At 29.4% G+C, this 18,803-nt stretch overlaps 1 pseudogene; it reads left to right on the forward strand.

Annotated features, from left to right (window-relative positions):
* Positions 1-16,394: 16,394 nt before the first annotated feature.
* LOC111288290 (protein DETOXIFICATION 49 pseudogene) lies at positions 16,395-18,363 on the forward strand (annotated as a pseudogene).
* The last annotated feature ends 440 nt before the right edge of the window (positions 18,364-18,803 follow it).

The raw sequence follows: 18,803 nt of genomic DNA on the forward strand, positions 1-18,803 counted from the left end.
TTTAAAACGAGTGCCATAAGGGTATTAATCCTTTCTTACGCATAGCCATACTCCTAAACCCAACTGTTTTAATAAACCCAAAAATTATCTTTTTAATAAGGTTTTAATTAATTTTAAGATTTTATCAAAAGGTAAATTTTAATGTGTGGCCAACAACATATAGCCAAAAAAGATTGATAATGACTCCTTGTGTTTTTGAATTCGTCTGGCGACCTTTTAAAACTGTTATGACAGCTTGAGGATACCACTGGGATTTTTTTTTATAGTCAAGCCAAACTTAATTATGTTCATTAACGTTGATGTTGATAATTATTCAATAAGGTTTCAATTTATTTTTTTAAATAAAAATGAAATAATTTCTTTTAAAAGAAAAATAAAAAGTGAAAATTTTGTGAAGAAAATAAAAAGTAATAATAAATCAAAATTTTGATAACAAAAAGGGATTTAAGGAAATTAATTTTAAATGTCAAATTTGAGATCCTTTTTTATAAGATTAAAGGATAACACATGATTAAGTGAAAATGTTTTTAAAACGAACGCTGTGGGAGTGTTAATCTTTTCTCATAGTAACCATACTTTCAAACCCAAACTATTTTAATAAACCCAAAAATTATCTTTTTAATAAGGTTTTAATTAATTTGAAGACTTTATTAAAAGGTAAGTTTTAATATGTGACTAATAGCATTTAGTGAAAAAAGATTTATGGCGACTTCTTGTATTTTTGAATTCATCTGACGACTTTTCAAAACTATTATGATAGCTTAGTAATACCACTAGGGACATTTTTCTATAGTTAAGCCAAAATTAATTATGTTCCTTAATTTTGATTTAATGATCTTAATTGGTATTTAACTTAAATTTTCTTAATTTGGATTTTGCTTCTTTAATAATAATAATAATAATAATAAAAAGAAAAATGATTACTTGCATTTCATTTTAACTATTTCATTTGTTCATTATTTATTTTATATTTTATATATATTATTCTAAATAAATTATAAGACATTTAATATAGAGTTTGCAATGTTATTTTCCTTTATACACACATGATAACACATTACATTTCATACATGACCTTTGTACCCAGGCTTTGTCCCTTATAAAAGGAACCAATGTACCTCTACTCTCATAAGATGGTAACATCCTTAATAGCAAACGAAATACTTCCACTCAAATTAAACCATTTCCATTTGTAGCTTGTGATGAATGAGAATTGAGGTATCTTACTAGTTCAGCAAGGATGACAAAAAGGAACAATATGGGAACCTCTTAAAGCTTTTCAATCCAAACTAGTTATATAATAAGCCTTAAGGAGCCAAACTTAGGTAGTCATGTGGATCTTTTTGTAAGAAATCACTCGAATGATAACGTGTGAGCGCAAATTTGTCTTTTCCATAAAATTTTTCTTGGATTAATAATAAAATGGTTATATATTACTACCAAAAATTAAAGCAAAAATTTCACAAAAAAATCTTTATTTATTTTCATTTAATTTAAATTATTCTATATCTTCCATGGTTTTTTTAAAACAAAAATTTGCATTTGATAAAGTTGTAAACAATGGTTTTTTTCTTTCTTTAAAAAAAAATAAAGGATAAACTTTTCTTTTTCTTTAAAAAGAATTTTTTACATAGATCTTTTCTCTAAAATAAAAAAAAAAGTTGTCATAGTTCAAAAAATGGGTAAAAATATTTTTATCATTTGTCATTTTTTTTCAAAACAAAAAATAAAGTAAAAAAAATTTCTTTTGGTTTTTTTTTTTCTAAAAAAGGAAATAAAAGAAGTCTTGAAGGAAATAAGGTGGTTGTCATATTAAAAAGTGATAACAGTATTTTTTTTTATTTATTATTAGTCATTTTTTAGATCCATTTCCCAAATAAATAAATAAGTTGCCATTTTTTAAAAAAATATGGTGATTATTGAAAGAAAAAGAAATATAAAAAGAGTTTGAATTACTAAGATTTTTTAAAAATTCTTTAGACCATGTATATATGAAAATTCATCTCATATCACTTATAAATGATCATGACATTCTTGCATCTCATGCATCAAATATGCATTTGTACATAGCATTTTTTACATATGAATAGGATTTTATAAATAAAAAAATTTTAAGTTCTTGCCAACATTTTTTGTCATAAAATAAAAAACTCTTTTTGTTACAAATAAATCATAGAGGATCTTGATTTTGAAATTGTGGTAATAGAAGGTTTAAGGATAGATCAACTACCTAATGTTTAAAATCAACTTGTCCACCATTTGTACAATACATGAGCTAGGATTATGAAAATATAACAAACCAATATGATGGAAAAAATCAAGAAGGCACAAGAAGAAATAAAAGAACAATTAACTACAATGATGGCAATAATGATGAAAATGAACAAAAAAAAAAGAAATAATGAAGGAAAAAGCCACTTAAGAGGGACACCAATGACAAGATGATGATGATTACCCTCTATATCCATAGGGTTTTACCTCACATCAGGCCCAAATGTTTCAAGTAGTACAACCACAATCTATGCCCTTCATTGGGAAATGTCTATTCACTTACACTTTCATGCCAACAACATAAAGACCTATTCAACTTTTAGGGCATGCTACTTCGGCTACAAGGATGAAATCATCAGATCCAATCAATTTCCCTTATTTAGTTAATCTAAAGGAATAAAAAAAGCTTGAAACAAGTGCTTCAAAAGTAAAGAGGACACAAAATCCTAGCACAAAATGAATCTGATAGAAGAAAGGCTACAAGCCATTTAGGGGATGGATATTTATGGATCAATGGATGCATTTAGATTATGCTTGATGCCTAATGTGATAATTTTGCCAATGTTCAAAGTTTCAGAGTTTGAAAAGTATGATGAAACTAAATATCTGGTGACCTACGTCACCATGTATTATCGAAAGATTGCTACCTATGCCCATGATGACAAACTATAGACAATATAAACATATCGTAGATTTGGCCTTAGACTGTTTGTCATTACAAAATATGGAAAAGAAAGCTACTAAAACCTTTAAAGAAAATGTTTAAAGGTAGAGAGATGCAATCGTCTAGGTTCAGTGCCCCTTACAGAGAAAAAAACCACCATCTTATTCATTAACATTATTCGAGAAAGAGTTCAAGCTTGGTCAAACTTCAAAAGATCATATCAAAGCCAGCCACTTCTCTTACTTATCTCTTTAGGGTTACTTGTAATCTTTTTCCTATAAATAACTAGCTTAGGTTAGAGAAAAAAGTACGATTAGAGTGACAAACCAATATCTTTAGACCATTAGTTTTCTTTTAAGTTTTCATTGTTTTCAAGTTTTTCTTCATAGAAATTTAAATTTGTTCAAGTTTCTTTTAGTTTTCAAAGCAATTCAAGTTTCTATTTTTAAGTTTAAGTTCTATTCTTATTTTTTCTAAAATCAGTTTAGTTTATGCAATTTACTTGCTATTTTTCTTTAATTTGATGTTTACATGTTTTAATTTAGAAAGTTTAAAACAATTTGGATGTTCTGTTTATTAATCAATTTGAGATTAATTGATTAGATTGCATATTCTTAGGTTTAATTTGTTTAATTTCATATTTTATGTATTAATTAGGGTTAGTTAAGATAATTTAATTTGTTTTGGTTGCATGTTGCTATGTTTAATCAGTAATATAATTGATTCAATGAAGCTGGTAAGTTTTAACTTAGTAATCTTGCATGTTAATTAGTTGAATCAATTTTTGGGTTTAAAGTATTAAGTTAAGTTAAATTTAATTTATAGCAATTACATGTTTTAGAATTTAATTAAGTTTATCTTGCTTTTATTGCTTAAGACTTCTAAAGTTTATGCTTATTTCAGGTTCAACTAGTTAAATTGCACAAGTTTAAATTTAATTGATTCAAGTTAAATTTGGTTATGTGTTAATTCATCTTTGCTTATGCGATTCATGTTAATTTGTTCTATTTGCATGTTTAATTGTTTATTTAGGTTACTATATTAGTTAATTCATAAGTTTAAGTTCTTGATTTCAATTAAAGCATATAGTTTGCATATTTAGGGTCCTTTTTAGGTTTAAATTCATATTAATTCATTGTTATTGCATGTTTATAAGTTTAATTGCATTGTTTAGATTCTGTTTTAATTATTTAATAAGTAATTGCATCTCTATATTGAATTCTCCAAATATAAGAAAGGTGAACCAAATTCAATACCTGAATCACTCTTTTTCAATCTCCGTGAGAACAATCTTAACTTACTACTTGTATGATTTGTACGCTTGCAGAATGTCAATTAAGTTTTTGGCATCGTTGCCAGGGATTGGTGCAGTTGTTTCAATATTGATACTAATAATCTATTTTATAATTTGGAGTTTACTTTTTTTTTTTAATTTCTTTGATACTTATTGATTTGTATGCCAAGAGTTGAGAGTTCTAGTTTAGTGTCCTTAGATAAGGAAATAAAGAAAGCTATTGAAAAGATAAAAAGGGGTAAAAAGAAAGCAACTCTTAATCCACTTATGGCTAAATATCAAGATAATTAGAGAACACTTAGGGACTATACTATCCCACAATTAAATGGCATCCAACATAGCATTAAAAGGCAGGCCATTCAGGCCAATAACTTTGAATTAAAGCCATTTATCATAAACATGATTTAGAATTTAGTTCAATTTAGTGGGTTATCTAGTAATGACCCCAAGTTAAATTTGTTTAATTTTCTGGAAATTTGTGATACTTTTAAACAAAATGGTGTTATTGATGATGCCATAAAACTAAAATTGTTTTTTTTTTCACTTAGGCATAAGGCAAAAAGCTGGTTGGTGTCTACTCCTCTTGGATCCATTACCTAGATAGGATAATCTAGTAAAGAAATTTCTTACCAAATTCTTCCCTCTTGCTAAAATTACAAAATTGCATAATGATATCATAACTTTTATGCAGTTTGAGTCTAAATCCTTGTATAAAGCTTGGGAGACGTACAAGAAAATGTTAAGGAAGTGCCCACACCATGGTCTACCTGAGTGGTTATAAATCTAAATTTTTTACAATAGTTTAGTGTGGTAGATTGAAACCACCATTGATGCTGTTGATGGGGGTGCCTTGATGAGTAAGTCTATGATAAGGCTTATGAATTGATCAAAAATATGGCAATGAATAACTACTAGTGTTCTAATGAAAGCTTAGTCTCTAAGAAAAATGTTAGGGTTTATGAGATTGATGCCATATCTACCTTAACTTCACAAATTGTAGCCTTAGACAAAAAGGTAAAAACTATAGGAACCAACCCCATCCCTTCCCAAGTCCAATCCATTCAAAGTCTTTTCTTTACTTGTGATATTTGTGGGGATAACCATTCAAGTGATAGGCATCCTATATATGTTGAAATAGTCCAATATGTTGCTTCACCCAAGCAACAATATAATCCTGATAGTAACATCTATAACCAAGGTTAGAAACACCATCCAAACTTCTCATGGGTTAACCAAGGCCAAACTTGTAATTCAATTTTCAAACCTTTTTACCCTATAGTTTTCAACCACTTCCCCCATAATACCAAACATCAACCTCCATAATACCAACCTCCTTTACCACCTTAAGAAAATAAACAATCTTGGAAGAGATGTTCAACCAAATCCTTCAAGCCCAAACGACCACTATCCAAAATTAAATAGCCTCCATAAAGAATCTTGAGTTGCAAATAAGTCAATTAGCCAATGCTTTACATAGCCATCCTTAAAGCATTTTGCCAAATAACACAGAAACAAATCCAAAAAGGTAAAGTAAAAAGGAATACAATTTCATTGATTCATCAAATGATAAAAAAAGCTGATAAAAATAGGGTGGATTATGATTATGATTCTGATGACATGATGGAGAAACTAATTATGGTGGAGATGCCTAGGTTTGTAAAGGTAATGGAAAATGATCTTATTAAAAGAAGGGTTTAGTGGATTAGGACGAAGCAATTGAGAAAGATCCTATTGAAGAAAAAAATTCGACATTAGTGGGCATTAAAGATAAGGAAATTAAAATTAGGAAAGAAAAACTCATAGTAGGAGATAAGATGAAACTAGTGTTTGATGATGTGATAGTGGATGAGGAAATTTAAAAAAAAAAAACAGGAAGTCATGGCTAATGATGAAAAACAAGGAGATGTGAAAAAGAAGGCTGAAATTAAGGATTTAGATTTTATGGACGAAGTTGCTAATTTTAAATGTCAAGAAGTAAAAGTAAAGGAAAAGATGAAGCTGATTCCTAGAATGTGTGTTCCAAATAAGCTATCATTTGATATCACTCCACAAGTAAAGAAGCTTGATTTTGATGTTCTATTTCAAGAATTTAACAAAGTTATAGTTACTGAAAAATGTAGCATTATGCTTCAAAGAAATTTGCCCACCAAGCTTAATGATCTAAGGAGTTTTTCTATTCCTTGTTCTATTAGCTTTATTTTCTTTGAAAAAGCTCTATGTGATTTAGGATCTAGCATAAACCTAATGCATTTTTCTATTTTTATACAACTTGATATTAGAGAGTGAAGCCTTTTAAGACTTGTCTTCAACTAGATGATAGATTTGTGAAGTATCCAAAAGAGTGGTAGAAAATGTTTTGGTGAAAATGAGATAATAACATCTATACTTTCTAAACTTTGACATAAATTCTACTTTAGTCCTTAAACTTTAAAATATTCTAGTCGAATCTTTAATTGCCTAAAATTATCCTATTTTGGTCCTTTTTGCTTATATAACTATCTAAATTGATAGCAAATGCCAGCTAGCACTAGGTGATGACATCAAATAACATCTCACGTGGCAAATGAGGGGCTAAAATAGAATTCTCTCGAAGTTTAGGAACCAAATAAAAAACTATATCAAAATTTTATATATTTCATACATGCTTTCTAAAATTATTAAATTTAAAATTATATTTGCATTTTTTTGGTTAATATAACTTATTAGAGAGATATTTGTTTTAAATAGAAAAAAGATATTCAAAACCTAAAATTAAGTTAAAATTTTCAAATTTCCATTTAAAAATTTAATACACTAAAAATTTTTATTTAAAATACTATTTTACTCATAAGTCATAATAAAACATATTATTTCCTATCCAATAAATTTATTTTTTAAAATATTAAATATCTTTTATTTTTCCTTTTTAAATATATTTTATAAAATATGATTTCTAAAAAAAATAAAAATGTTTTAAATTATATTTTTTATTTTATATGAATCTAAATTTTTATTTTTTTGAATAAAAACTATTTTGGAAAATAATTTAAAACTTTTTACGTAATATTTTATGATATAGAGTTTTTATTTAATTTCTTAAACCTATATAAAAATTTTTACTTAATTTTGTAAAATGATATTCAATTTTAACAAAATTATTATCATAATAAAAATTAAAAAATATTTCAAAATATAATATTTAATAAAATATATTCAAAATATATAAAAATCAATTTTTTTAATTAATTTTATCTTTGTTATTTATTTTTTAAAAATATACTTGAAAAAAGAAAATAAAAGATATTTAATATTTTAAAATATATATTTTATGGATAGACAATAATATTTTTATTATGATTTATAAGTAAGATAATATTTTTAATAGAAAATAATTTGTGGTTTCTAAAATGATATTGAATTTTGTAAAAAAGAATTTGAATCAATTTTTTTTGAATTAATTTTATCTTTGTTATTTATTTTTTAAAAATATATTTGAAAAAAGAAAATAAAAGATATTTAATATTTTAACATATATTTTATGGATAGACAATAATATTTTTATTATGATTTATAAGTAAAATAATATTTTTAATAGAAAATAATTTTTTGGTTTTTAAAATGATATTGAATTTTTTAAAAAAGAATTTGAATTTTTAACTTAATTTGAATTTTTAAAATTTTCTATTAAAAACAAAACATATAATTAATAAATTATATAAAAACAAAAAATATAAAAATATAATTTTAACTTTAATGTTTTATAAAATATATATATGAAATTTATAAATTTTTTGAGTTTGTTTTGTTTATGGTTTCTAAAGTTTGAGTGAATTTTATTTTGATCCCTTATCTGCCATATAAGATGCTAGCTAACATCATCAAGTGATAACAGCTAGTATTTGCCATCAATTTAGTTGGTTCGATAGACAAAAGGATTAAAATAAGACAACTTTAGGCAATTAAGGATCTAATTAGAACTTTTTAAAGTTTAAAGATCAAAATAGAATTTAGATCAAAGTGTAAGTGTCACGGGTCGAGACTTAAGCTCCGAACCCGTGCGACTCCGGGACCCGGGCATTCACCCTTCTGGCATTCCAGATCAATCTGACTGTCACGGTTCACACCCTTGTGAGGTATTGTCTGCTCTGACCCCCCCTGACCTCACGGTTTTGTCCTACAAAAGGCGCCTCACAAGGAAGAGATGGTGTGAACCCTTTTATATCCCAGTGACCCTCTTATTATGTTCGATGTGGGATTCAGGACTCTCCCTTAAGTCTGTGACATAAGGACTACAGTTGCTATTAACTATGTAAAAATAGATAAGTATGCTTTTTTTATTGATTTTGTGGTGCTTGACGTAGTTAATGATAAGGAAGCTCTTATTATCCTAGGAAGGCCATGTTTACAATGGGGAGCTAATCATGATATTTCAAGAAAGAAACATTATGTTCAAGATTAGTGACCCTTTATTAATGAAAAAATTGATTTAAAATAAGTCTTCGATAGAGATGCAAAGTTGATGAAGAATGAGCTTATGAGGTAAAGCCAAAGCCAAGTTATAAGAGTCCAACAAAAAAGAAGAATAAAGTGAATGATGTAAAATCATGTAGAAAAGATAAGTTTGCTAGTACGAAATTGTAAGTACGTTCCTTTTATGTAATAACAGCTAAAAAGAAGAAAGAAAATGTCCATAAGGAAATTGCATTTGTTGAAACATGCCGATCTAATTTATTAGAGCATCATCCAATGAATGAGATTGTGAAAAAGAATACAGTTAAGTGGATGGATGATTCTACCAAGAAAGGTGTGGTAAATTTATGTGCTTAAAGAGTTTTTGGTAGTTAGTTAAGCTTGACTATATCTAGCATTACTTGGCAAGGAACCTAAGTTTTAATTTTTCAAGTTTTTCATATTTAGGATTAGATTTCTTTATTTCAGTTTTTATTAAGAACATGTAATGCTTGTATTGTTTGCTTTTACTTTTTTAGGAATAAGGAACAAGGAAACTAGGTTGATGTGCGACACATGGAGAATTCTTACAATTCCTACAAATTTAGATTCGGGGAGTATCTCTTTTCCCTTTTGTGCTTTATTATTCTATTCTACACATTGAGGACAATTCTGACTTCAGTTAAGGGCAAGAAAATTTGTGTAAATTTTTCAAAATTTTTTATTTTGAGCTAAGTTGTCATGCCTTAAACATTATAATGCTTTTTTTTTTTTAATTTTCTCATAATCCAATTATAGAATTTTAATTGACTTGGAATATAGCTTATTAGAAAAGAATGAATGTAGTGACAACATGAGATAAGTTTTTGAGGTTTTTTCTTTTTAATTGTGATATTTTCACATTTTTTAGCAGTTAGTCTTAATTATGGAGGTGTATGCATCTTTAGTTAAAGTTTATGTAGATATGGGATTACATTAATTTTAAAATTATGTTTTGGTTTTAGAATTTGTTTAAGTATCTATTGAGGCGAAATCATAGACTACACTTAACTAGGGAGATGATTTAGGTCATCTTTGAATCGTTTGAGCCTTTCAAGCGAACCCTTATTTTGTTTATCCTTAGTAACCCCTTTTGAGCCTTTTATATATTATTTCCTTGCTTTTAACCTACATGATTTAAGCACATCCCTTGAGTATTATCTTTATCTTTCTACCTTACCCTTTTTGCATATGGATCTTTGAAGTTAATTATGATAGCTATGTTTCATTGAAAGGAAAAAGTGGAGTTTAAAAAAAAAAAGAAAAAAAAAAGTAGTGTGAAAATTATATTTGAGCAAAAGAAAAGCTAAAACCAACTTTTAGATAAAGAAGAATAGAATTCAGCAAAGTGAAAAGAAACAAAAATTCTATTTGAAAGCTTGATGCAATTTTAAAAAGAATAAAAGAAAAGATTGAAAAGGTGAAAAAGATGAAGTTACAAAGAAAGAAAAATTTAGGTTGGGGTGTACAATTCTCTTGAAAGTTCTTTCATAAAAAATAAAAAGATCCCAAGTAATGCATGTTTAGAATTATGAGCCTAAATATTCCTTTATCATACCTTAACCCTACCCTTACATTAGAAGCTTAATAAAGACCTATTGATCTTTAGTTAAGTGTGGCTACATTAGTGGAGAGAGATGTGAAAAGCAAACTTATGAAATTCGTGCATGCATTATGGTGATATGTTAATTTCATGTTTGCATAATTTTAATTGAATGTCTCACATTGATATGAAATGGATTATACACACACAAAAAAATTTGCAACTGAAAGGTAACTTATTCATTAATTATTCTTATGTTTAATCTATGCTTACAATTTTCTCTAAGTTATATTTATCATGCAATTTATGAAAAACTTATGAGAATTTGATCATTGTAAGTATGTACTATGATCTCTAGCATGTTATTTTCCAATCTAGCTTAGTTTTGTTTTGATTGAGGATAAGCAGGATAACACATGATTAAGTGGTATCATTTTTCAAACAGGCAACATAGCGGTGTTAATCTTTCTCCACTCGTAAACATACTCCCAAACCTAAATAATTTTTACAAAATAAAAAATTATCTTTTTGACAAGGTTGTAAGTAATTTTAAGACTTTATTAAAAAACAAATTTTAATAGGTGCCGAATTCCGTTTAATAAAAAAAGATTTATGGTGACTTTTGTATTTTTAAATTCGTTGGCAACTTCTTAAAATCTTTATGGCATTGAACATAAGATGAATATATAGCCACAATAGGCAAATTCCAAACTTACCTCCAATGCACGGGCTCGTATCAACAATTCAACATGTTAAACATGGAAATAACATTTTGATTATATTCCCAAGTTCATTGGAGAAGGAAACAAGAAAAAGCCAAAGACGTGTGACTTCTAATGTGAGCTTGTGTGAAATTCTTGCTTTCAAATCTAAAAGATTGTTGAAAAGAGGCTAGTGTGGCAATCTCTTTCATTCACCACTAACAACTAATGGCCACAACATTGTTTCTATACTAATGATGACACAAATGCCATAATTCCCTTTGTGTGAACAAGAACAAATTATTTTGCATCATTTTGATTTTTGGTTCTTTGGAAGCTAAATATGAATTCCTTTTTTCAAAGTTCACTTGTTTTACCTTATAAAAATTTCTCCATTGATCTTTATCAAGAATCAAATTAAAAACCACCAGTTCTAAATTTCGATATAAGGTAAAAAGATATCATGCAATTAATTGGAACCGTAGTAGTTTAATTGATATTAATTCAGCTTAATAACGATAAACATATAATGAACTTTAAAAATTGATAAATTTGTTACCTTTCGAACAATACCAGCGATCCGATCAATACAAGGAGACCCATGCCAAAACAGAGGCAAAGTGAGGAGGCGGCTTGATGTGTTTCTCCACAAAGAGACTCATGTTGGGCATGATGCGTTTGATCACAATGAGACCTATGCCAGAATAGAGGCAAAGAAAAAAGGTGACGAAGTGTGAAACAATGTGGTTTTTTATCCTTGGCAATACGTTACTCAATCTTGCTGCCTTGGTAATGGTGAACAGTGGAGGAGGCAAAAAGCCATTGAAGGTGAGGAATTGAGGATGGAAAAGGAGATGGCTGTCCAGAAGAAGGTTGGATCGGGAAGAGAGACTATGGAAGGAGATAAAATGTTAAAAAGAGAGTTTTAGGGATTTAACCCTTAATTAAAAATTAGTGATAGGATACTGATAGAAATTTTGTTAGTAATCCAGCGATTGATTTTAAAACTAAAAAATAAAAAAAAAGTGGTATTCATTATTTTTTATTTATTTTTATTTAATTTTTCACAAAAATCATTTACTAACGGAATTATTCCATTGGTAAAGTACTTGTCGATTTTATTACCGATGGATAATTTCGTTGATATGTTCAATTCTAAAATTTTTTATTCACACCAAAAATTTGCTGACATCTTAGCAAAGGAATAAAGTCTGTCTGTGATTTTCGTTGGTAATCTGTTAATAATAAATTGATAATTTTATATTTTTCATTTTGTTGGTAATCTGTTGATATTTTATCGATAATTATTTATGAAAATTTTTCATCGATAAAATTCGATAAATAATAAGTACTGAGTAGTGAATAACAAACAAATTAAAAATTACAAAATATATTTCATAATCATATACTGACTGAAACAAGTTAATCCATCAAACTTAGTTGAAATCAACAAAAATAATTTGTATTACTAGTACAAAGTTTCATATGAAAAATCATCTTCAAATGTATCATATTTTGATATAATTAAAATGTATTGATCGATATAATCAGTATCAAAATAAAATTAATAATGCTTTTTATTTTTTTTTTTAAATATTTAAGTGTAAAGTTTATGATAACTAAAATGTGGAAAGTCTTCCATGTTTAAAATGACAATGGGGAAGGGGAAATAAAGAATTTGTCTCTTAACAACCTTCTTCTGACCTTTCAAATTAAACCGGTGTTGGGCGTGAAGTAACAATGAAGTAATAATGTTTTGCTCCCATGCTTGATGCTTGGGATTCAGCCGATTGCGGATTAATCAAACTATCACATCGTTGCAAGACTTCTTTACGGTTCCAGCAATCCAAGACTCATTATTGTCGGGAAGCTTCTACTACCGTTTCAAATTCCCATTCTTAATTTTCTTACTTTTATCAATTCTTTTCCAAATTCATACATTATTACCAATTTTTCTGACGTAATGAATTGAATTTTTACAAGAATTTTTTTTATTTAGGTCAAATTTTAAAAATTTTTTATTCAAATTTATTTTTCAAAAGAGTAAAAAATATTATTCACTATAATTGTCGGGAAGTTTCTACCACCGTTTTAAAAGAATTTTTTACTTTTTTTTCCAAATTCATACATGAAATAATATCAGGATATATTATTAAAAATAAGAAAAAAATTTTTAAATAAAAAAATTAAAACTGAGTTCAAAACTTATTTTTCAAAAAAATAATAAATATATAATAATTTTTTATTTAAATTAAATTTAAAAATAAGATAACTTTACCTTTGGAATTCTAAAATACCATAAAAAAAGTGAATTTTTAATTTTGTAATTTTGAGTACCGTTAAAAATCTAACATTTTATCTCATAATCAAATTATCTTAAACTAAACATAAAAAATAAATATCATTATCAAAATTCTAGGAGAAAATTTTTTGAAAATAAGATAGTTTTTTTTTTTTTGAAATATTAAAATATCATAGATATAGGTGAATTTTTTATTTCACGAGTTTAAGTACTATTGAAATAAGATATTTTATTCTATGTGAGAAATAAATATCACCGTCAAAATTCCAAGAAAAAAAATTTATGAATTTTTTAAACCAAACACACTCTAAATAAATTATTATTATTACAATCATCATTAATTAGGATTAATAAAGTAAAAAAAGAAAACTATGGATTTCGATGTTTGACCCAATAACGGTTATTATTCATCCAAGGAGGAAGAAACAAGGTTCAAGATTCGAATACCCATTTCCCATGTGGACTTTGATCTTCTTAAGATACCAAAAACATTAACAAGTGAATTAATTTAGTTATCCCCTTAATACAAAAGTTAACAATAAATTATTGTTCACTATATAGGTTTAGGTGAAACAAGTAACATTTTGTATAATAAAAAATTAATAAATTGGAATGAATTTACTTTGTGAAATAATTATCTCTTATAGAAAATTTAAATTTATAATTAATGACAAGTACGTAGCCAAATGATAATTACTAGTAATTCTCTTAAATTCACAAATTTTTTGTATAATATATGAATTAATATAGGATGATTAATAAATTGAACCATTGAAAATAAAATTTAAGGATAAATTGACTCCACTGAAAAAAAAAAAAGGGGAAGCAACATAACATTGACTCCAATAAAATAAAATTTAGGGTAAATTGACTGCAATGGAAAAAATGAAAATTAACATAACACGCAATAAAATAATATAATTAATGAAATGTAGAGATAGTAATGTAGATATTATTATTTATTTATTAGATTTTTAATGTTAAAACTAGTTTTAATTTTGCCAGATTGCAAATATACAAATAATGTTTTAAAAAATATGGAAGAATTTGTTACTTAAACCAATAGAAGATGATCTGGTGAAAAGCTATTATATGTTTGAAAAATGAAAGAAAATAAGAGATTCGACAATGGAAAAACAAATAAAAAGTGTAACGATCCTGCTAAATAAAATTTTTAATTACGCCACTGATTAATGGACAATCCTAAACCATACCATTTGGTAGTCCAATATAATTTTCGAGTCAAGTCTTTCGGCAGTGACCAGGCCATGCATGTTGATTTTCCCTTGGCCTTTGCATACTTTTGTCGCTGTTTTATTTTCTTGGGTCGTAAATAGAAGTTGAATCAAGTATGTACTATAATTATTATATCAAGCTTAAGCTTCCAAGGTATCGACCGAACAGTGGAAGACCCCCAAGTCACACAATGAATTAAAAGTTGTTGGTGTAAATGCATTCGCATAGACTCAGTTTAAAAGCAACACTTTCGAAAAGGAAATGGGAACTCAATTTTTGGATAGTCAAGTAAAGTACAAAAGAAATTGATTGGTATAAAAATTATATAAATAAAAAATATAAAAATAATATAATTTAAATTTTTAATAAAATTATAAATATATTTAATAAAATTAAATAAATTATATTTTATATTTTTATATGAATATAAATTTTAATATAAAATATAATATAAATATAATATTTTATATGACATCACGACAATAATTGTCATATATGAAAAAAAGCTATAGTCATGTAAGGCCGCAATCTTTCCATTTGTAGAATTTTCCACACGTTTTTAGTGACTACGGCGTTGTATCTACGTAGTTTTTGGGTCAAAAGAAGGGTCCCAAACTGTGGGCTCAGGCTCTGGTTGTGAAGGGCTTGGGAGTGAACAGATATAGCAAAATATACCAACCCACTCATCTATGGAGCCTTCACTGTCGGCCATTTGACAATATTCTTTGGTCTTATATAGGATATTTGTAGTGCAAAAGCAGGAATTCAATCAAATCCCACCCCCCCACCCTACAGCAGCCGACCTGACAATGGTGATTGCCAAACACTGGAGACACCACCCCAAATGGGTTTGAAGTACATGCCCCCTTTTATTCCCTTATACGTTGTCCTTTGCCCTGGACAATACCATCAACAGAAACAATAAACTGAACTAAAAGTGTCCCTGAGGGCCCTCCCAACCCTATTCAGAAAGTGCGTAAGAGTGTCAATGATTTGAAAGAAATTGGTATAATTTTTACCTTTCTAGCAGGCATATACTTCGAATTCACAAATTCAACAAGAAATGAAACATACCCCTAACCCCCCCCCCCCCCCTTTTTTTTTTGTTTTAATTTGGCTATTGCGGGAGAAGAATAAGAGGCTAATGGACAATAGCTTTTTTGGACTGATCAATAAACTATGGTGTTAAACAAGTGGCGCAATCGATAAGCCGTATAGCCACAGCGGACAATTTAAGGGTAGCAGAAGGCTATACATTAATCTTCCACCAAAAGAAACGTAAAAATTCCTTAGTGTCCAGACAATATTGATTGTCCTTGTACATTGCAAAAAGTGTCATGTATGAAAGTCCAATCTCCAATTTTGTCCTAATTATGATGAGGGAGAGCATATTATTTATAATAATTATATTATAATTAATTAATTAATTAAATTTTAAAATTATATAAAATCTATTAAAATATTATATAAAATTCATTCTTATAAATGATGGATCTTCACATAATTTTTTATTATGATTAAATAATTGTAATATTATAGTTATAATGCTATCAGTACATTAAGCTAGTAATTGTGTGCTACAGCTTCCACCTGAATACTTCACACGACAACACTTTTGACTCCTTTTTTTTTTTTTTAATCCTCATAGTTGATGCATATTTGTCTGCAAAATCCCTTGTTAGATTTCTAATGTGAATAGAAAATTTGGGTTGAAGACGTTTTGTGAGAAACATAAACAGAAAAAAAGAACCCAGTCATTAATCTCGAATCTTAGTTCACAAAGTAAATTTTTCTTCTTTCTGGCCCCTACTCTCCTGTGCACCTCAAAGGCGGTTCGGTCAATACGACATCTACGTGCTTACAAAAAAGTGGGTTATTCTTGGCTTAGTTGAATGCGTGTGAAGTTCGAAGCAAATTTGAAATCCACTATAAACCCCTCTACTCCACCCCTTGTACAACTCCCCCGCAAAACTCTCTCTCCTCTTCTGTCTTTCTCGCTCGATCCCTCTGAGCATTTCTAATAGAAAAAAGATGTGCCAGCTTACATCCTCTCATCACTCCTGCAAATGTGATTCAAAAGTTCCTTACCTTCTCTCAATCAAAGACTCGGAAGGGTCCAATATTTACGAACTGTTTATCCCCAAAAGTCCAACATCGAAACAAGAAGAAAGGTGCCACTTAACAATCCAGACCCAGAAGCTAGACAGGGCCCATTCTGTCCCTCTTGCAGTCAAGGAAGCCACTTCCATAGCTAAGATAGCTCTTCCTATGATACTGACGGGGCTCATGTTATACTGCCGCTCATTGATTTCCATGCTCTTTCTTGGCCGCCTCGGTGAGCTTGCCTTGGCAGGTGGTTCACTTGCCATTGGCTTTGCTAATATCAGCGGGTACTCTATTCTTTCAGGTCTTGCCATGGGAATGGAATCCATTTGTGGACAAGCCTTTGGCGCCAGAAAGTATACCCTTCTCGGGATCACGTTGCAAAGAACGGTGCTTTTGCTTTTGGTTTCCTCACTGCCCATTTCTCTTCTATGGATAAACATGAGGAGAATGCTCTTACTTTGTGGTCAGGATGAAACTCTAGCCACAGAAGCGCAATCATATCTTATTTACTCTGTTCCTGACCTCTTAGCTCAGTCTCTTCTGCACCCATTAAGAATCTATCTTAGAACCCAATCCATAACTCTACCTTTAACATGTTGCGTCATTTTATCCATTCTTCTGCACATACCAATTAATTACCTTCTTGTGTCACACCTTAAATTAGGAATCAAGGGAGTTGCTCTTAGCGGAGTATGGACTAACTTCAATCTTATAGGCTCATTAATAATCTATATCCTCTATTTTGGAGTCCACAAAAAGACATGGGGAGGATTTTCGATGGAGTGCTTTAAAGAATGGAAATCGCTGTTGAATTTGGCCATTCCGAGCTGCATCTCAGTCTGCCTTGAATGGTGGTGGTACGAGATCATGATTCTTCTATGCGGGTTGTTGTTAAACCCCAAAGCTACTGTTGCTTCAATGGGCATTTTGATTCAAACAACATCGTTAATCTACATATTCCCATCTTCCCTAAGCTTCAGTGTATCAACAAGAGTTGGAAATGAACTCGGTGCAAACCAACCCACAAAGGCCAAACTCGCCGCCTTTGTAGGCCTTTATTGTGGCTTCATGCTGGGCTTTTCAGCACTTGTATTTGCGGTAATGGTTAGGAACATATGGGCTAGCATGTTTACAGATGATAAAGAGATCATAGCATTAACTTCTCTTGTTTTGCCTATAATCGGGTTGTGTGAACTTGGAAACTGCCCACAAACTACAGGTTGTGGAGTTCTAAGAGGCACAGCCAGGCCAAAAGAAGGAGCAAACATAAACCTTGGTTGCTTTTACCTCGTTGGTATGCCGGTGGCAGTATGGCTAGCTTTCTTTGCAGGATTTGATTTCAAGGGATTGTGGCTTGGACTATTGGCTGCCCAGGGCTCATGTATGCTGACCATGATGGTGGTCTTGGTTAGGACAAATTGGGATTTTGAGGCTGAAAAGGCCAAGGAGCTGACCGGATCTGTAGTGGTTGTTGATGACAGCAAAGAAGTTGGGCAACAGAAGCCACAGAAAGCAGAAATCAAGGAGGATTCTCTAGGCGATTCAGATCACTATTGCCTCGTTTAATTAATCTTTTCTGAGTTTTGTCTAACCTGTTACCTGCATAGCTTAAGCCGAAGGGAGGGATAAAAAAGGGAAGTTATTCAATTTTTATTTTCCTACAAGGGGCAAAGCTGTCATTTAGATTTATGCCACCCTCCATTCTCTGTACTGTACCGAGTTTTTAGAGTTATATACTAAACAAGTTCGAAAGGGAACTAGTAGCCAATTTGATTCAAAGTCTAATATTGTTTTATTTATTCTCTTGACTATGAAGACAGTTTTTCATTCTAAGTTTACAATCTGAAGAGCGAAACTTAAGTTTCCGACTCCCGACGCCAAAAATTTAGCAGCACATAACCGTCGACACCACTCATTCAGGCTTGCACAAAAGGAATGAATGTGTTAGTTTGGGTCCTTTTAATGTGTTTCATAAGGAAAAACAAAAAGTGTTTTCCTTGAATGAGTTTGAAGCTGTCCAAATTCAGCATAACCAGGCATGAAGAGTGCCAGGTGAGCTGCGACATCAACCAAATTTGAAAATCAAAATGAGGATTCTAGAAGACGTTTTTCTTAATTTGATCGCATGATACATGAGCAGAATTGCAGCCAAAAACATTTTCTACAACACAATAGGCAATGAGGCATGATTCATGTAAGTTTTAAAAGATTTGAAGCCA

Source organism: Durio zibethinus, chromosome 17, assembly GCF_047325235.1.
Source record: "Durio zibethinus cultivar Kanyao isolate XHJ-2024 chromosome 17, ASM4732523v1, whole genome shotgun sequence".
In the NCBI taxonomy this organism is placed as follows: domain Eukaryota; kingdom Viridiplantae; phylum Streptophyta; class Magnoliopsida; order Malvales; family Malvaceae; genus Durio; species Durio zibethinus.